The sequence below is a fragment of the Amblyraja radiata genome, chromosome 33 (genome assembly GCF_010909765.2).
Source record: "Amblyraja radiata isolate CabotCenter1 chromosome 33, sAmbRad1.1.pri, whole genome shotgun sequence".
In the NCBI taxonomy this organism is placed as follows: domain Eukaryota; kingdom Metazoa; phylum Chordata; class Chondrichthyes; order Rajiformes; family Rajidae; genus Amblyraja; species Amblyraja radiata.
This window is the reverse complement of record NC_045988.1, coordinates 2504874-2522660: the sequence shown is the minus strand read 5'-3', so window position 1 is coordinate 2522660 and position 17787 is coordinate 2504874. Positions and strand designations below refer to the sequence as shown.

Below are 17787 nucleotides of genomic sequence, written 5' to 3'. Positions count from 1 at the left end.
ACATACGGTTGGTTGGTCCACTGACTTTTAACTTGCTTTCTTCATTTTATCTTCCCTGCTTTTTTTTTGTGTGTGTGTGTGTGTGTGTGTGTGTGTGTGTGTGTGTGTGTGTGTGTGTGTGTGTGTGTGTGTGTGTGTGTGTGTGTGTGTGTGTGTGTGTGTGTGTGTGTGTGTGTGTGTGTGTGTGTGTGTGTACGTGTGTGTGTGTGTCTGCATGTATGTATGTATGTATGTATGTATGTATGTATGTACGTGTGTGTGTGTGTGTATGCATGTATGTACGTGTGTGTGTGTCTGCATGTATGTACGTGTGTGTGTGTCTGCATGTATGTACGTGTGTGTGTGTCTGCATGTATGTACGTGTGTGTATGTGCATGTATGTGCATGTGTGTGTCAGCATGTATGTGTGTGTGTGTGTCTGCATCTATGTACGTGTGTGTGTGTAATTGCGCCGCATGTGTGCTTTCTGAGTATTTTTCTGTTTGCGGTAAATCGGTCCAAGTGCCTGTGTGTGCGACTGTGCTGCTCCTCACTCTCCTCACTCTCCTCACTCTCCTCACTCTCCATTCGCCAGACATAGCATTTATTCTCCTTCTTCACAACCTCTGAAGGCTACAATAGATTCCAACTTTTTCCTTTCCCCTTCCACATTTCCAAGGGGTTGTTCCCTTTGCAACTCCCCATTCCATTCCCACTAACCATTCCCTTTGAATTATTTTGGTACTTTGCAAGGACACAAACAATGTTTCTAAATGAAACAGTGATTCACTTGGACTGCTTCTGATCTAGGGTATTTCATTCATTCACCATGTGGTCACCTCCACATTGGAGGAAACATATGCAGATTGGGTGAGAGCTCTGCACCAGCATTCTGGAGTGACCCTCAGCTCTCTGCTGCCACTTTAATTCTCAAACACCCTTCCTGTCTGACCTATATGTCTGTGGTTTATGTCTGTGTCTATTCTCATTTATGTTTATCCTTGTTTGACTGTTTCTCTGAATGTCTGTCTGTCCTTTATGAATGTCTTTTGTCTAACATGTGTTATGTATAAAAACTACTTCACTAAACGGTGTTCAAATGTGTGTGCACACGCTTGTTTGTGTGTGTGCTCGCATGTGTGCCTGTACATGCATGCGTGTGTGTCTGTCTAATTGATGTATGTGTGTGTGTGAGATTTTGTGATTGTGAGTGTGCGTCTGGTGGGACAATCTGTCTGTCCGTCGTGTCTCTGTGGAGGGGTGTGTGTGTGTGTGTGCGTGTGTGTGTGTGTGTGTGTGCGCGTGTGTGTGTCTGAAGAGTTTATCTGTCTGTCTATTCGGTGACTGTACGTGAGTCTAGGTGTTAGGTGAGTGTTGGGGTGTGTTTAACTAACTGAGATGAATTTGTGTGAAACTCTATTTTTGGTGTCAGTTTGCCTACTTGGCTATAATGTGCCTGTCTGTTGTGTCTGTGAATAGTGTGCCAGTCTATCTGGTGTGTGTTCTGTGTAGGGCCGTGTGTGTGTGTTTGTGCGCGCGCACACACACTTTTAATGTGTTTGTGTGTCTAAGTACACAAATATGTCTGCTCTGTCATTTTCCTTCTGATTTCAAAAGCGAGGCCTGGCTTTCATCTCCAGGGTTGACCTCTAACCTCTGACCTCCTGTCTCGTACCAAATGTGAATCCAATGATAATAGAAAATACTGGGGCCCTGAAAAGGCAGATGATACATTCTGTGCAAAAAAAGCAATGTGTTGGCAAAATCTCTTTGCTTTGAAAAAATACTGATTCTAGTTTTCACTTTTGTGATCCCTAAGTTCTTGTTCACAGCAACTCCAACTCAAATTCCTTTTTTAACAGCATAGAGAGGTTCTTCTGCTTCTTTGGTTTCACATTGTCTTAACTAAATCTTTTACAGCATTCGTGAAGACATTTTCTGAGCACGGAATAAATGGTGGTAGAAAAGAAATGGATAGTCTTCCATAATAAGTTTTTTTCTTGCCAATTCCTAAAAGAGTTTCCCCATTGTAGACCTATAAATAACCAGATGGTCTAGGTTTATGGTAAGGACAAAGAGATTTAGAGGGATTATAAGGAAGAATATTTTTCACAGTGGGTTGTTGGAATTTGATATAAACTGCCAAGAGGGTGTTGAAAATGAGGACTGTCAGAAAATATAAGTATCTAGGCAACCATTTGAATTGACAAGTCATTGAAGTGCTGGCAAGTAGATGAGCTCTTGATGGTTAGCATTGACATGGTGGGCCAAATGGCCTGTTTCTGTGCTGTATGACTTAATAACTATGGACTATGTTCTCTGTCAACTTCCTATAGTGTTGCTCTCTGGAATATCAAGTTCCCCCTTTGCCTTTCTTTTCATACACATGCCTTGTTTCACTGAATTAATTGACCTAACCCTGACCAGGATGATGGTGGAGCTAGGGCATGGACTCGGTGGGTTGAAGGGCCTGTTTCTCTATACTAAACTAAATGACCTGCCAAACACATTCTCCAGCAATGTCTTGGGGAATATTAGTTGGGACATACAGCATGGAATATACTGCTGCGTCAGCCACTCTGCCAACTCTTTACCTGAGATCAAAGTTTGTTTTTAACACAAATGCTACTTGCTACGTTATTGGCTTTCCCACCCCATCCAAAATATAATTCCATAAAGGGCCATGGAAGAAAAATGGACAGCAACTTTCAGGAGGGAATCAAATTCTCAAAATTGTAGAATTTGTAAGGCTATGGGGAAGAGGAAGTGTGTGGTATGAAACTGAATAATTCTACCAAAGAGTTAGCACATGCAGGATGAACAGAAAGTCGGCCTGTGCTATGAAGCCAAGTGGTTATAAAATTGGGATAAGGTGTTGAGAGAAGGGACTGAAGAAGGGTCTCGACCCGAAATGTCGACCATTCTTTCTCTCCAGAGATGCTGCCTCACCCGCTGAGTTACTCCAGCATTTTGTTTTGCTATCTTCCAGGGAAGGGACTGCCATGTCCACAGAATGACCAGGGTCTGTCTGTCATATATAGGGAGTGGGAGGAGGAGATTACAGTCACATTAACAATAGATCATTTCCATTGTGATAACGCACTTCATTGATGCCGGTGAGAAAGACATTATTCCCTTGCAGTGTTTGACAGAGATGGACAATAAATGGTCTGCCAAATATTTTCCCCGCAGAGTGTAGTGATGTCTTAAAGGAGGCAGCCGCCTTATCTGAGGTCATCAAGGTTAAAGGCAAGTGACCTCTCCTTTTTTTTAGCCATAATGTTTATTCATATGAAGCACTCTGATAATCAGCTGAATGTCTAGGTCAAAGCAAGGTTACGATTCATAAATATTAAAGAGGTGGCATTAATTTGCATTAGTTTTTAAGCAGCTATTACATTTTTATTTCAAAGTTCTATGATGGCTTTTTTTTTAAAACAAATCTCAATATTTTCTCTTTTGCTATCCAAAATAAGCTGACAGACTGGTGATGAATTTAAAAAGCTTATTCCCACCTATTTATTTATTCAGTATATTTTATGGCTTACTTAGTCATTTATCCAACTTTTCCTTTAACCACTCTTAACTCGTTTCTCTCTTCTGCAGCTATTGAAATGTTCTGGGCAAATTCTTACTTGCTTTTTATTCCCTTTAGAAGTCTCAGGTCATATGTATCCTGGATGAAGAAGGGTGGGAGAACATTCAGCTATGAAAAAACATTAAAATAAAACTTGCATTCTTGTGGTGCTTTTAACAGGACAAAACGTTCTAAATTCCTTCACAGCAGCAATTACCAAAGACAATTTGACAGCTGAGGTGCATATTAGGTCCAGCAACCAAGAGCTTGATTAAAGAGATATGTTTGAAGGAGCATCTTACTGGAAGATGCAGAGAGAGATACAGGAGGATTTAGAGACAGAATTCTTGAGCTTAATGCTAAGGCAGTTAAAATCACAGTTGCTATTGGCAGAGCTACAGGAATGGGAGGAGATGCGAGAGGCTAGAGTCTGGGGAACGCAGCGATCTCGAGAGAGTTGCAGAGCCAGAGAAGATTGTAGAAAGATGGAGGGGTGAAGCCAATTCGAGATTTCAAAGCAAGGAGGAGAAGTTCACAATGGAATCATTGTTGGACTGGAAGCAATACAGGTGAAAGGGATTCCTTCCTAGTCAGGATTTGGTCAACAGGATGTTGACATTGAGTTGAACCTGAGTGTGGGACAGCCAGATGTATTCATCCACCAGGGACCAGGCATTGAGTCCAATCTTAATGCCTGAGTTGCTACTCCAACAGTAACTAATGGCTTTGCCAAGATGGCATCAGAGCATGGTGACTCTATGCGTGCCGATTCCGCAGGAGGATCTATTACCATCCGATACAATTACCCTATTCTTTCAAATCACCTTTCCACCTGTAAATCTGAACCACAATGCTGAGAACTATATTTTCCACTCTGTATCTCTCCCTTTCACTCCACCTATTGTATTTGAGTTTGGCTTCATTGGATTTATGTGTAGTATTATCTGATTGAATAGCATGTAAAACAAAGCTTTTTTACTTATCTTGGTACACTTGACAATAATACACATAAACCTACATCAAACTCAGCAGAGCACAGGAATTGAACCTGATTTATTTGCTTGTAATACTGTGGCAGAAACGTGAACACGGCCATGCGCTGTGAAATCTTTGGACATGATATCAGATGTTGCCCAATGAGAGATGAGCAGGTGCAGCCAGTTCCCAATCCCTTACCCTCCCATATTCCCATTTGTCCATCCTATTTGTTGCAACTAATCTGCCCACCTCACTGTCCCCTCACTCTCCATCTTATGACCCCTATCACAGTCGAGAACAGGAGATGACCATATTTGGAACTGATGGGAATAACTATATCTAATGAACTAATGTTTATAGAAAATAGGTGCAGGAGTAGGCCATTCGGCCCTTTGAACCAGCACCGCCATTCAATATGATTATGGCTGATCATCCAAAATCAGTACCCCGTTCTGGCTTTTTCCTCATATCCCTTGATTCCCTTAGCCCTAAGAGCTAAATCTAACTCTGCATATGTAAGAAGGGACTGCAGATGCTGGTTTAGTACGGGAAGTGATGGTTGCTCCTGATTACATGAAATTGTAGGAGTAGGTGCAGGAGTAGACCATTCAGCCCCGCTGTTCTCTGAGTTATTCATGCCTCGTATAAACCTCCCCCCATTTTACTATATCTTATATATTCCTTTCTTTGCCGAAAGTCCTCTCACTTTCATCCACTCCCTGTTATTTCACATTCTCACCATTCCTGGGGTAAATATACTTCTCCTTTTTTAGTTTAGTTTAGTTTATTGTCACGTGTACCGAGGTGCAGTGAAAAATCTTTGTTGCGTGCTAACCAGACAGTGGAAAGACAATACATGATCACAATTGATCCACGCACAGTGTACAGATACATGATGAAAGGAATAACGTTTAGTGCAGGATGAAGTCCTGTAAAGTCCAATTAAAGATTGTCCGAGGTGTCCAATGAGGTAGATAGTAGCTCAGGACTGCTCTCGAGTTATTGGTAGAATGGTTCGGTTGCCTGATAACAGCTGGGAAGAACCTGTTCCTGAATCTGGAGCTGTGTGTTTTCACACTTCCATACCCCTTGCCTGGCTGTGGTGCGACTCGTCCTTGATTATGTTGCTGGCCTTGCCGAGGCAGCGTGAGGTGTTAATGGAAGGGAGGTTAGTTTGCGTGATGGTCTGGGTTGCATCCACAATTTCTTGTGGTCTTGGATGGAGCTCTTTCCCAAACCATGCTGTGCCCCTTATTACATTTTTCAATGGCTATCTTGAATGTGTGGCCACATGTTTTGGACTATTTCATTAAAATGTTAACTACAATTTTGTTACCTCATGATTCAGAGTCTTACTCCATGCAGAGATGCCTCTTGGATAAGTGGATCTTTCAAATAGTTTCCCGTTACCAAGACAAAGGTTACTTGACTCAAATATTAAAGATCAGAATCTCAAATTATTAGTTCATCCAATAGGTGCAGTGGATGGGCTGTCACTGATTATCCTATTGCTTGTGGGTCTTACTGATGAAACGTTCCCGATGTTGGGGGAGTCCAGAACCAGGGGCCACACAGTTTAAGAATAAGGGGTAAGCCATTTAGAACGGAGACGAGGAAACACTTTTTCACACAGAGAGTTGTGAGTCTGTGGAATTCTCTGCCTCAGATGGCGGTGGAGGCAGGTTCTCTGGATACTTTCAAGAGCGAACTAGATAAAGCTAACATGCATGCTAAACCCTGTACTCTTCCAGTTGTTTGATACAATGTTCCATTTATTTCACATTGATGCTTTGATGTAGAAGTCTCCAAAGCCGATATAGTTTTTGGGGAGATCGATGTCCAGTCTTCCCTGAAACAACATGAGCCGATTCACAGTAATTATTTTCTATTCCTACCATTTCATAGTTTACATGTGGAGAAGGAGGCTATGTGGGCCAAAGGGAGGCCATTCAGCCCATCGTGTCTATGTTGGGGATTCCAAATTGTGATCCAATTATTCCTGCTTCGCACTTTTTCCCCCAAGGACCTGCAAACGTTTTTGTTACTGAACAAATATGCCATTTTAATTTGAAAGTTATCATTGAATCAGCTCCTGCTGCTATCCTAGATAGTTCACACTGGACATTTGTATGGAGCACCTGGGACAGATGGGGGGCCATAACCAGAGGATATAATGGAGGTTGCTGTGGCGAGTGTGGGGGTTAGGGCCTAATGGGTCATCTGTCAGACAATGGTTTATCTTGCGTCCTGTCCAGGAGTCCAGGCGTTGCAAAGGGTTTTGTTGTTGTTGAAAATACCTGGGTGAAAGGCCAAGGTTCAGAGAGCAGGACATCACCACAGCTGAAAAGAATAAGTGAAAGATAAATCAGGAGGTAATGATAAGCCGACGCAAAGCTTGGGTTTTAAGCGCCTGAAGGAGGCTGGAGTAATGAAAGACCAACGGAGCCAAGGAGCTCCACATTCTGGATCCCTGGACAGAATGCCATTGACGGTTGGTGCGGGCTGTTTCTTTACTTTGATACGGGAATGTTCTTATGGCCCTTAAAGGGTTAACGTCGAACCCGTCGTGAAACCTAAGCGCCTGCAAAAAAAAGGGAAGAAACCATCGTGAAGGTTAGCGAGGGAGAGTGAATCACAGGAGTGAAGAGGACAACGAGCATAGAAGAGGCTAAACGGGTGGCAGCTCTTTGGTGTTTGCGTTGACATCACGGCCCCACGTCTGACCTGCTGTGCTTGTGGCAGTGTCCGGAGCATTACAAGCCATTTACTGCTGTGAACTGATGTTTACATGCCTGACTTATCACAGAGCATGCTTAACGGACAGGACACACAGCTACTCCAATGGGAAAAAAAAAAGCACGTCAGGAAATAAATTTGAGATTAGGGACTGAGGCCGTAAAATAGAAGAGAACTGTTACAGTTTTTATTATTTACTTTCACAGGAAGAGTAAGGTAAGAAACAGCCTTTAAATTTCCAAAAAGCAATGTTCGTACAAGTAATTTCACCTTGTTTCAGAAATAAATGTGCCAGATTTCACTGCATGCTGTGATCTTTTTCTCTGTCATTGCCACAATTGGGGGTAAAACCCTCGGTCGCTGGTGTTAAATCAGTCTCTCGCTCTGCCTCTCAGCATTTTGTCTGTACTTTGGTGTCCCCGTTGATTTGACATTGTCCTTTCTGGATCTGTGATTTGGCTTTGAGCCCAGCCCCGGATGAAAGTGTCGGAGTTTCCCGCTTGTGCGTTGCCGGCTGTGAAGGGCCCACAAGCGTAGTTTGAGACATTCGCAACCCCTAGCGTTCACAGCACAAAGCAACCCGCATTGTAGCTTTCACTGGTCCGAGCCGCAGAGAAAAGCAGCTTGTTTGTACCGGTATAATATCGGGCCCCTTGTGTTCACTTGTTCTCACTTTCTCTCTGAGTAATGCGAATTCAGTGCCAAATAGTGTTAAGTAGGGGCATGTCTCTTTGAATGAGCTACGACTGTAAAAGCTGGTCCCATGTACATGCGATGTACTTTGCAGGTTGTATAGGTGTGTACCATGGCATACTAGCAGACCACAAACAAAGTTTAAATCCCTCTTCCCCTTAACTTCCATGTATTCCAAGTTCCTGCTGCCAACATTTTGTAATTAAGAGAGTGGAAACAGCGATAACAACTCCTTCTCATCCGTGTGGAGTTCAAATAATACTGCAAACACATAAGGAACATAGTTGCCTGGGTTCCAAGACACCGCATGTTATGGTTCACAGGCTCGGAGACATAACAGACAAAAGAGACTTTAGTCACCCGTTACCCCAGGGTTGAAACAGACGCCGAGCCCCAGAGGTGAAAGGGTAGCACGCAGGCAAAAAGATTGTTGTTAACTCTATGGTTTAATCGTGAGAATTTGTAGCCATTTTAAGGTTTCTCCTTGAGATGATTTGGATTGCAATTTAACTTGAAACATTAATGAAAAATGGGCAGGTTAGCATCAGTTGCTATTAAACATGCTGTGTCAAAAATTCCGTTTGTTTTCAAGGCATTTTAAGTGTAGATTAGACCGGACATATATAGTAGGTGTGTACAAATAATACTGCCTGTGTTTTTGTTAAAATCTGCACAAAGTGAATTTTTGCCCCATGATCTTCCAGTTATATTATTTAGAATCAATTCCCAAACTCACCAGAGCTCTCACTGAATGAAGATAGTGAGCACAGCTAGTGAGTGAATCCAATCATGACTATTTATATAATTGTAGAACTTGAGGGATATTCTCGGTGGCAAGGCAAGCTGCAAAATGGTGGACAAATGGCCCGACTAACTTAATGGGGAAGATCAGTGTCCAGTTCCGCAGATCAGAAAGGGTTCACGCGCGACCTGAAAAATAATGTGATGCTAAGCAAATAGTCTTGCTGCTTCTCAGATAGAAAGTGGGTAAATTCAGTCAGATTTCATATGCCAGAAAGCTAATGTTGTAATGTTGGCTTAAAAATAAATCTCTGGGAGTATGATAGCATCTGTATGCAGAAATGTACATCCGATGAGGGCAAGATTATGCCCAACTGTGACGCCAAATGTAGTGCACTACACTACACCATGTGGACCTGAAGGCTAGCCATTTTCCAATGACACACAAAGCATTTCTCAGTCTTCATCAGGAGAGAGAGGTGAAGAAAAAGTTGGGGGTAATGCAGCTGATAAACAGCGCAGCATTGTTCCATAGTCTGTCGTCTATTGTTCCACACTGATCACAATTTCTCTCTTAAAATAAAATAACATATAATGCTGAAGTAACTCAGTGGGTCAGGCAGCATTTCTGGAGAACATGGATAGGTTTCAAGTCAGGACTCTTCTTCAGACTGAGAATTCTCTGAATGTCTCTCTCACTTGGCTGGTTCAGGGGGACCCCTCAAAGAAAACAATTCTGGGGAGACATCAGGAGATCCATGTTGAAATATTTCACTCTATTGTTAAAGCATATTGTATGTCACAGTTCTAAATCAATTTACTGTAGCTAAAAAAAGTACACTTTTCATTGTCCATGAATGTTAAGTGACTTTTGTTGAAAGTCATCTCTTTGACTGGTTGGAATGTTTTTTTTTAAGATATGTTCCTTGCTGTCCCTCTACACCTGATCTACCCATATATGAACTGTTCACACTATTTACATGTTCTACAGTCCCTCTCAGTTCAGGCTATAAATTCCAACATTTAATAACTAGAACTCTCCACCCTCCTCTGTACAGGATTAACAACCCCAGAGCCTGCAAAAGGTGAGGATTGGTCCTCCGGACTCTGCTGGCTGCGAATCCCCCAGAAGCAATGTCAGTGGGTATTGCAAACTTTTACATTTCTTTTAAACATATTTATTTTAATTTAGATAGACACAAAATGCTGGAGTAACTCAGCGGGACAGGCAGCATCTCTGGAGAGAAGGAATGGGTGACGTTTCGGGTCGAGACCCTTCCTCAGACTTTAGATTAGAGATTTGTTAGTTTTGTTATTTATAGATGCATTGGAACTGAAGTGGAGGGGCAGGAATGAGGAGCGGGCTTCTACGGAATAACCAAAAAGAAGGTAGACAAAAATGCTGGAGAAACTCAGCGGGTGCAGCAGCATCTATGGAGCGAAGGGAATAGTCAACGTTTCGGGCCGAAACCCTTCTTCAGACTGGTAACTAAAAAGAATATGTCCAACCTAAGTCGGTGACCATACTGGTACATTAAATCATGCTCTGAACATTTGCATGGACCCTTGTACTGAAGGAAGGAGATGTCATGGTGTTGTTAAACTGGGGACCACTGTGATCAGTGGTAGTGGAACTTGTCCCACTTTCAAATGAGCTAGAGTTTCCGGACATGTATCTAATCATAGTGCAATGGGTAAACATGAAACAGACAAAAACCCGATGAAGGTGTTTACATTGAAGGTACACACACAATAATTTGAATGTTGGCATGTGTGCTACACACACACACACACACACACCATTCTGAACCACCTCATAAACTAGTAAATGATGGTGTGCCTTTAGCTGAAGCTGTTACTACACTATCTTAGCAGGGAAGCTTTCTTTACTTAGGCTATTGTCACCCCAACAAAGGCTCTATGTTGTCTGCAACTGTGTGGGCTTTTTTAAATGCAAAGCTATAAATCTCTGTTGACAGACACTTGCTGCATAGGGCTTTTTTGGCTGCCTTGATTTTAAAACCCTTCTCCTAGTCTGTAGATACCTTTCTAGCCTCACCGCCTCTCAGTCCTTTCAATCTATTTCTCGGCTTGTAAACTCATTTCCTGGGATGCACCGCCAGGTCTGTTTGCTGTACTTTGGCAGATGTACTGTCAACAGAGTTGCAAAACTCTTGATCTTGAATCCCCAGCTCCTCCAGTGACTTGCCACATTTAACCCAAGCTTTTTCCAACAGCCTCTATTTCTTTTATCTCCTCGATTCGAACTGCTGTTTCATTTCCTGTCCACCCATCTCATTTTCAATGTCCCACTTCAGAAAAGCCTAGCAAAATGTTTTGACACTTAACACGTGGATGTAATGATCATTAATTGGTGAAAGATCATTTGATGCTGGAAACAGACATTTGGTCTTGGTGTTGGAATGAATTGTTCATGAAATCATCCTGGCCTTCATATAATGGAGTGTTCTCAGCATCAAGAGAATGTTTAGGAGAGATTATAGCGGCGCCTACTAGCGCACGCAGATATCGAACCCGGTCACGTGACTCGGGAGGGGCTGTTTGTTTTGCGCGGTTTTTCACTTGCGCGCGTTAGTTTAGCGCTGACCACCGTTGCGGGCAGACGTGTCTGAAGATCCTGTATACTGGATATCGAACTTTTGAATAAAGATCTGTTGGAAACTCTAGTAGTCGTTTCTCAGACCACTAAAAGATATATTTTTTAAAAAGGACAATAACTTTATTTTAGTATAGAGGTACAGCGTAGAAATAGGCCCTTCTTCCCACCGAGTCCATGCTGACCAATGATCACCCACACACTAGTTCTATCTTACACACACAAGGGACAATTTACAGAAGTCAATGAACCTACAAACCTGCACGTCTTTGGGATGTGGGAGGAAACGGAGCACTGGGAAAAAACTCACAGTCACAGGGAGAACATACATACTCTGTACAGACAGGAACCGGAGTTATAGAAGGAGCAGGACGCTCAAACTTGGCAGGAAGCTCAAATTGTAAGCAGTCTTGGAGGAAGATGAAGAAGAGGTAATGAGGTGGAGGTGGGATTGCAAAGGGTGAGGTGCAGATGACTGAAGGGATAGATGTCAGTGGGTGTAGATACAAAGGAGGACAAGGTTTGGTTGCAATCCGTAGTACGAGTTGATCACAGCCCAGAAATAGGGACCTTAAATTCGGGAAGAGGAACCCTCGCACCTATCCCTGTTCTCCAGCACTTTGTGTCAGTCGCTGTAAACCTGCATCTGCACCTTCTCCAAAATACTTGATAGTTTCAAGTCTATTGTTCGCCACTATGTTTCATGGAGTGAATTCCAAATGGGAACTTCATCAGGTATCGGTACTGGCCTGCTGTTCTGACATTTCTGGTGCTTTCTGGATCCTTGTATGCAAAATACAAGACCAATTTACTTATATATTTTATATATTATTCTTCTTTTCCTCAATGCCAGCGATTAAAAGGAACACAAAAGTACATTTCAAGGAATAATGAGACATTTCTCGTTAAAGTTCTAGATGATTTTCTCACTGTTCTTGTTTTCTTTTAGTAGCGCACAACAGATTTTATGTCAACTAATTTAATTCTTTTTGCATCTCCAATTCCAGTTCTGCCATGAGAAAAACAATGGCAATTTGGCTGAGGCAGAGTAGAGGTGGAGAGGATGTTTCCACTAGTGGGAGAGTCTAGGCAAGAGGGTACAGCCTCAAAATAAAAGGACGTACCTTTGGAATGGAGATGGGCGACTTTCTTTCACCAGAGGCTGGTGAATCTCTGAAATTCATTGCCACAGATGGCAGTGGAGGCCAAGTCATTGCGCATTTTTAGAGCAGAGATTGTCTTGATTAGAAAGGGCATCAAAGGTTACGGGGAGAGAGAATGCAGGAGAATGGGGTTGAGAAAGAAAAATAGATCAGCCATGATTGAATAGCAGTGCAGACTAAATCGGATGGTTGGCCTAATTCTGCTTCTGTGTCTTATGGTGTAACTCTCCTGTGGGGGGATGCTGGATATAAGTAGACAGATAAACTGGTCGCTGTGGGATACAGCATCTGGTCCATGCACGGAGCATCGTGATTGAATACATTCCTTTTCCCTCTCATCTGACACATCTCCCAACGCAAGCCCTCTCCACTATCTCTTAATCTCCGGATGAGGTAAAAACATCAAAAACAATTAAAGGGAAAAATACACCAGAAAATTTCTCTCACCTTCAGGTGGCGCAGTGGTAGAGTTGCTGCCTTACAGCGCCAGAGACCCAGGTTCGATCCTGACTACGGGTGCTGTCTGTATGGAGTTTGTACGTTCTCCCGGTGACACCGTGGGTTTTCTCAGAGATCTTCGATTTTCCTCCCAAACTCCAAAGACGTACAGGTTTGTAGGTTAATTGGCTTGGTTTGAATGTAATAATTGTCCCCAGTGTGTGTAGGGTTGTGTTAATGTGCGGGGATCGCTGGTCGGTGCGGACTCGGTGGGCCGAAGGGCCTGTTTCCGCGCTGTATCTCTAAACTAAACTAAACCTGATTGAAATGAGCACAGAATAGAAGGGTTTGTTAGTTCATGACCTGACCATCTTTTTCAGACTGGCGCTTGGCAGTAAATATGGCCTTTGACTCCACCTCTGAAAGGCAGCCATGACAGTAGGCATGATGTGACGGGCAGTTATTAACCCTTTATGCTGGTTGATTCTCCAGGATTCCATTTGCAACCTATAATGATTGACATGAGTTGCATGAATAATGAATGCCGTGTTGGTAATTGGACAGCACAAGCTGAAAATCCATTAAAAATAGACACAAAGTGCTGGAGTAACTCAGCAGGTCAGCCTCGAAGAAGGGTCCCAATCCGAAACGTCACCCATCCTGAGATAGGACAAAAGTGCTGGAGAAACTCAGCGGGTGCAGCAGCATCTATGGAGCGAAGGAAATGGGCAACGTTTCGGGACGAAACCCTTCAGGAAGGAAATAGGTAACGTTTCGGGCCGAAACCCTTTGGGTTTCGTCCCGAAACGTTGCCTATTTCCTTCGCTCCATACATGCTGCTGCACCCGCTGAGTTTCTCCAGCACTTTTGTCATACCTTCGATTTTCCAGCATCTGCAGTTCCTTCTTAAACCCATCCTGAGATGCTGCCTGACCCGCTGAGTTACTCCAGCACTTCGTGTCTATTTTCGGCGGATGCCAGCATCTGCAGTTCCACAGTCCGCACCCGAGAACAGGATCAAACCTGGGTCCCTGGTGCTGTTAGGCAGCAGGTCTACCAGCTCTGCCACTGTGCTGCCTTTGATACGGGTGCACAAGGGGTTAAAGGGAGCATGTTCCAGTTGCGGAGGAACCTGTAACCAAAATAATAACGGAATTGGCAGGATAACCAGAAATGACAGGAGGAAGTGCATTTTTATGCATAAGGTGTGACTTGCAATGCCTCAAAACGTAATGGAAACAGATTCAATAACAGCATTGAGCAGAACCTTGTATCTACTGTGCTTTTGAAGGGCGGTAAATGCAGATCTGTGGGGAAAAGGAATGAAGTATATAACAGGACCAAATGATTCCTTTCCGTGGTATGTCATTCATGATCCAATGTATACTCTGTATCATGTACATAGGTTGTATACTGCTTGTGTAATCTGTAACTTGCCCTTTTAACACAGCCTATCTCTTTAGATTTCACTGACGAGCTATTTTCCATTCCCACAGATACGTGTTTTTCATTTATTTGTGTCCCTCTTGCACCTGGGCAGTGGGTAATGATTTCCAGGAAATATGAATGCTGTCAGTGCACTGCCGTCCAGAAAGGATTAGCAATACCTTGTGACCTTTTAGACTTGAATAACAGCATTAGAAGGAAATTGTCCCCAGATAAATTAGCCAGAGGATTTTCACCCATAAACTGCTTCATCAAATTAATGTGTAGGAAAGAACTGCAGATGCTGGTTTAAATCGAAGGTAGACACTAAATGCTGGAGTAACTCAGTGGGACGGGCAGCGTCTCCTGAGAGAGAGAAGGTCTGAAGAAGGGTCTCGACCCCGAAACGTCACCCATTCCTTCCCTCCAGAGATGCTGCCTGTCCCGTTGAGATACTCCAGCATTTTGTGTCTACCTTCATCAAATTATAAGTCTGAAGAGGGATCTCCACCCAAAACCTCACCCATTCCTTCTCTCCAGAGATGCTGCCTGTCCCGTTGAGATACTCCAGCATTTTGTGTCTACCTTCATCACATCAAGTCTGAAGAAGGGTCTCCACCCGAAACGTCACCTATTCCTTCTCTTCAGAGATGCTGCCTTGCCCACTGAGTTACTCCAGCATTTTTTATTTATCTTCGCTGTAAACCAGGATCTCCAGTTCCCTCTTACTCACCAAATTGAGTGATTGGAATAAGTTGGAGTTGACTGCTTTGGTCTGGTCATTCCTCTGCCCAACGTGCAGATGAAGGGTTTCAACGATACCAAATGTAATCTCTGGACTGATCGCTCTCCCATGAAGGAAATAATATAACAGTGAGCTGCATAAGGAGGCATGAGAGATGAGGACCTCAGTGTGGGAGGTTTGAAGAGCAGCTTAAAAGGGAAATAACAATTCCAAGAATCCGTGTGGAAATCTTTGTTGTGTTTGAACCAATATTTTCTTTGATCACTAATTGGTGCCTCTGCGTATCCCAGAAATGTCTGTACTATGAGACTTTCGAACCATGTAGACATTTACCACCTTAACCTCATTATGTGAAAAAATGACTTCCTGTCCTTTTGACCTCTCAATGGGACTATTCCAAAGCTTGCCCGTCTAGCAATCCCATTTTACTCTCGGAAGATTAGAGGTCACCCAGAACTCGGCTGTCTGTGTGGATTGCTGACACACACTGGGCCTGAGTAGGCAACTAGGACAAGATCATCTCTGACCCCTCTCACCCTGGCCACAAACTCTTTGAATCACTTCCCTCTGGAAGGCGACTCCGGACTGTGAAAGCTGCCACAGCCAGACATAAAAACAGTTTTTATCCACAAATAGTTGCTCTACTTAACAGCCAAAAATCTGTAGCCTCCCTTTGATCTGGTATTTTGTTGGTTCACATGCTTGATCAATGGTGTTTTATCATTAATGTTTTATTATTAATGTTTAATGTTTTCTGAGTCATTCGTAACTGTCACTGGATGTCATGTTGTTACTTGTGGGCGGAGCACCAAGGCAAATTCCTTGTATGTGAATACTTGGCCAATAAACTTACTTACTCACTCAACCAATTGCCTTCAATTACCAAAGTTTTATCATCCAAAATACATTGATATTTTTCCTTTAAGCTGCTTCTGAAACCTCCCACACTGACCAAGCAAAAGGTCATCTTCCCTCATGCCTCCTTATTACCAAATCTCGTTGCGCTTATGTGCAATGACAATAAAAGATATTATTATTATATTATTATGTGGCTCACTGTATATTGATTCCTTTGATACCACTGTTGTAAAGCACATTGGGGTGTTCAACTGAGTTAAAAGAGCAACTTGTTATATTATTTCAGGCATTTAATTCGGGGGAGTAAAAATCTGTGCATTGCTTAATTTCTGTGAATAAATGTTTTGATGAACTGTCTTACATATACGACATGTAAATTATTTCATGGGGCATTGCACAGCGGATGGCATCGTTGGTTAGCCACCTACCTGGATGTTTACTCACACCATTCCCCCGTCAATATTAATGTTTAATGTTTGATGTATCATTCCTAAACTGTCACTGTATGTCATGTTGTCATTTGCGGGCGGAGCACCAAGGTAAATTCCTTGTATGTGAATACTTGGCCAATAAGCATTAATTCATTCATTCAAATCACCCTTTCTCTCCTTCATAACTAATAAACTAAAGTGGTCAAAATAAATTGAGGAAACCATTTTTCGTTCATTTATTTCCTTCGGCATTTTTCCCAGCAACATCCCCGACTTTCATTGTTCTTTATTCCCATCGTTCGACAGGTTAGAACTTTATTCCTTGGAGGGTAGAAGACTGAGGGGTGATTTTATAGAGGTGTAAAAAATCCTTTGGGGAATAGATAGGATGAATACACCGAGTCCATTTTCCCCAGGGTAGAGGGATCAAGAACGAGAGAGACACAAGCATAATCTATTTTCACATTGAGAGTGCTGGGTATTAATGGTTAATAGCGCCTTATTGTCACATGTGCAAACACACAGTGACATTATTTTCATGCGTACATTACAGGAAAGTATCGCTGTACCAAAGCATAATCCCCCGATTAACAAAGTGTACAGAAGTTGTCCACTGAGACCGTTCCAAACCTTGGCACCGAAGTCCAGTCCATGCTCTAGTTCTTATGAGTGGCGCCCGATCTCCAGCCATCGCCTTCCCTGGGTGTCTAGATCACACAGTGGCCCAACATCGCTCTCCTCCTTCTCCCGTGTGGAACATGCTGCCAAGGGAAGTGGCACTATAACAAAATTGAGAAGCCATATAGACAATAGGTGCAGGAGTTGGCCATTCAGCCCTTCGAGCCAGCACCGCCATTCACTGTGATCATGGCTGATCATCCCCAATCAGTACCCCGTTCCTGCCTTCTCCCCCTATCCCTTCACTCCCCTATCTTTAAGAGCTCTATCTAACTCTCTCTTGAAAGCCTCCAGAGAATTGGCCTCCACTGCCCTCGGAGGCAGAGAATCCCCCAGATTCACAACTCTCTGGGTGAAAAAGTGTTTCCTCGTCTCCGTTCTAAATGGCTTACCCCTTATTCTTAAACTGTGGCCCCTGGTTCTGGACTCCCCCAACATCAGGAACATGTTTCCTGGACAGATACATGGAAAGCTTTCGAGGGATATCGATCAAACACAGGCTAATGGGATTATCTTTATGAGCAGCAGATGGGCCGAAGGGCCGATTTCTGTTCTATATGACTATAATTTCTGGGCAAGCCAGGAGCATCGGGAAACAGGGATATACTGTAAGTCGCGGCATACTTGGAAAGCCATTGAAAGGTATAAAAACAAATCACTTCAGCGTAATGTTTTACCAATAAGTAGTTAAGCTGACTTTTACTTTTATTTTGCTGAAGCAGCTAATA

At 43.0% G+C, this 17787-nt stretch overlaps 1 long non-coding RNA gene across 2 annotated transcripts in view; it reads left to right on the top strand.

The window, feature by feature from the left end:
- The first annotated feature begins 7018 nt into the window (after nucleotides 1-7018).
- Nucleotides 7019-17787, top strand: part of LOC116991328 — a 222036-nt gene continuing 211267 nt past the window's right edge. Inside the window, exons 1-2 of one of the 2 annotated variants that reach the window (XR_004416761.1) lie at nucleotides 7019-7486; nucleotides 9763-9844. This is a non-coding gene — a long non-coding RNA (uncharacterized LOC116991328). The remainder of the gene's footprint in view (nucleotides 7487-9762; nucleotides 9845-17787) is intronic. The other variant, XR_004416757.1, reaches the window with a different exon arrangement.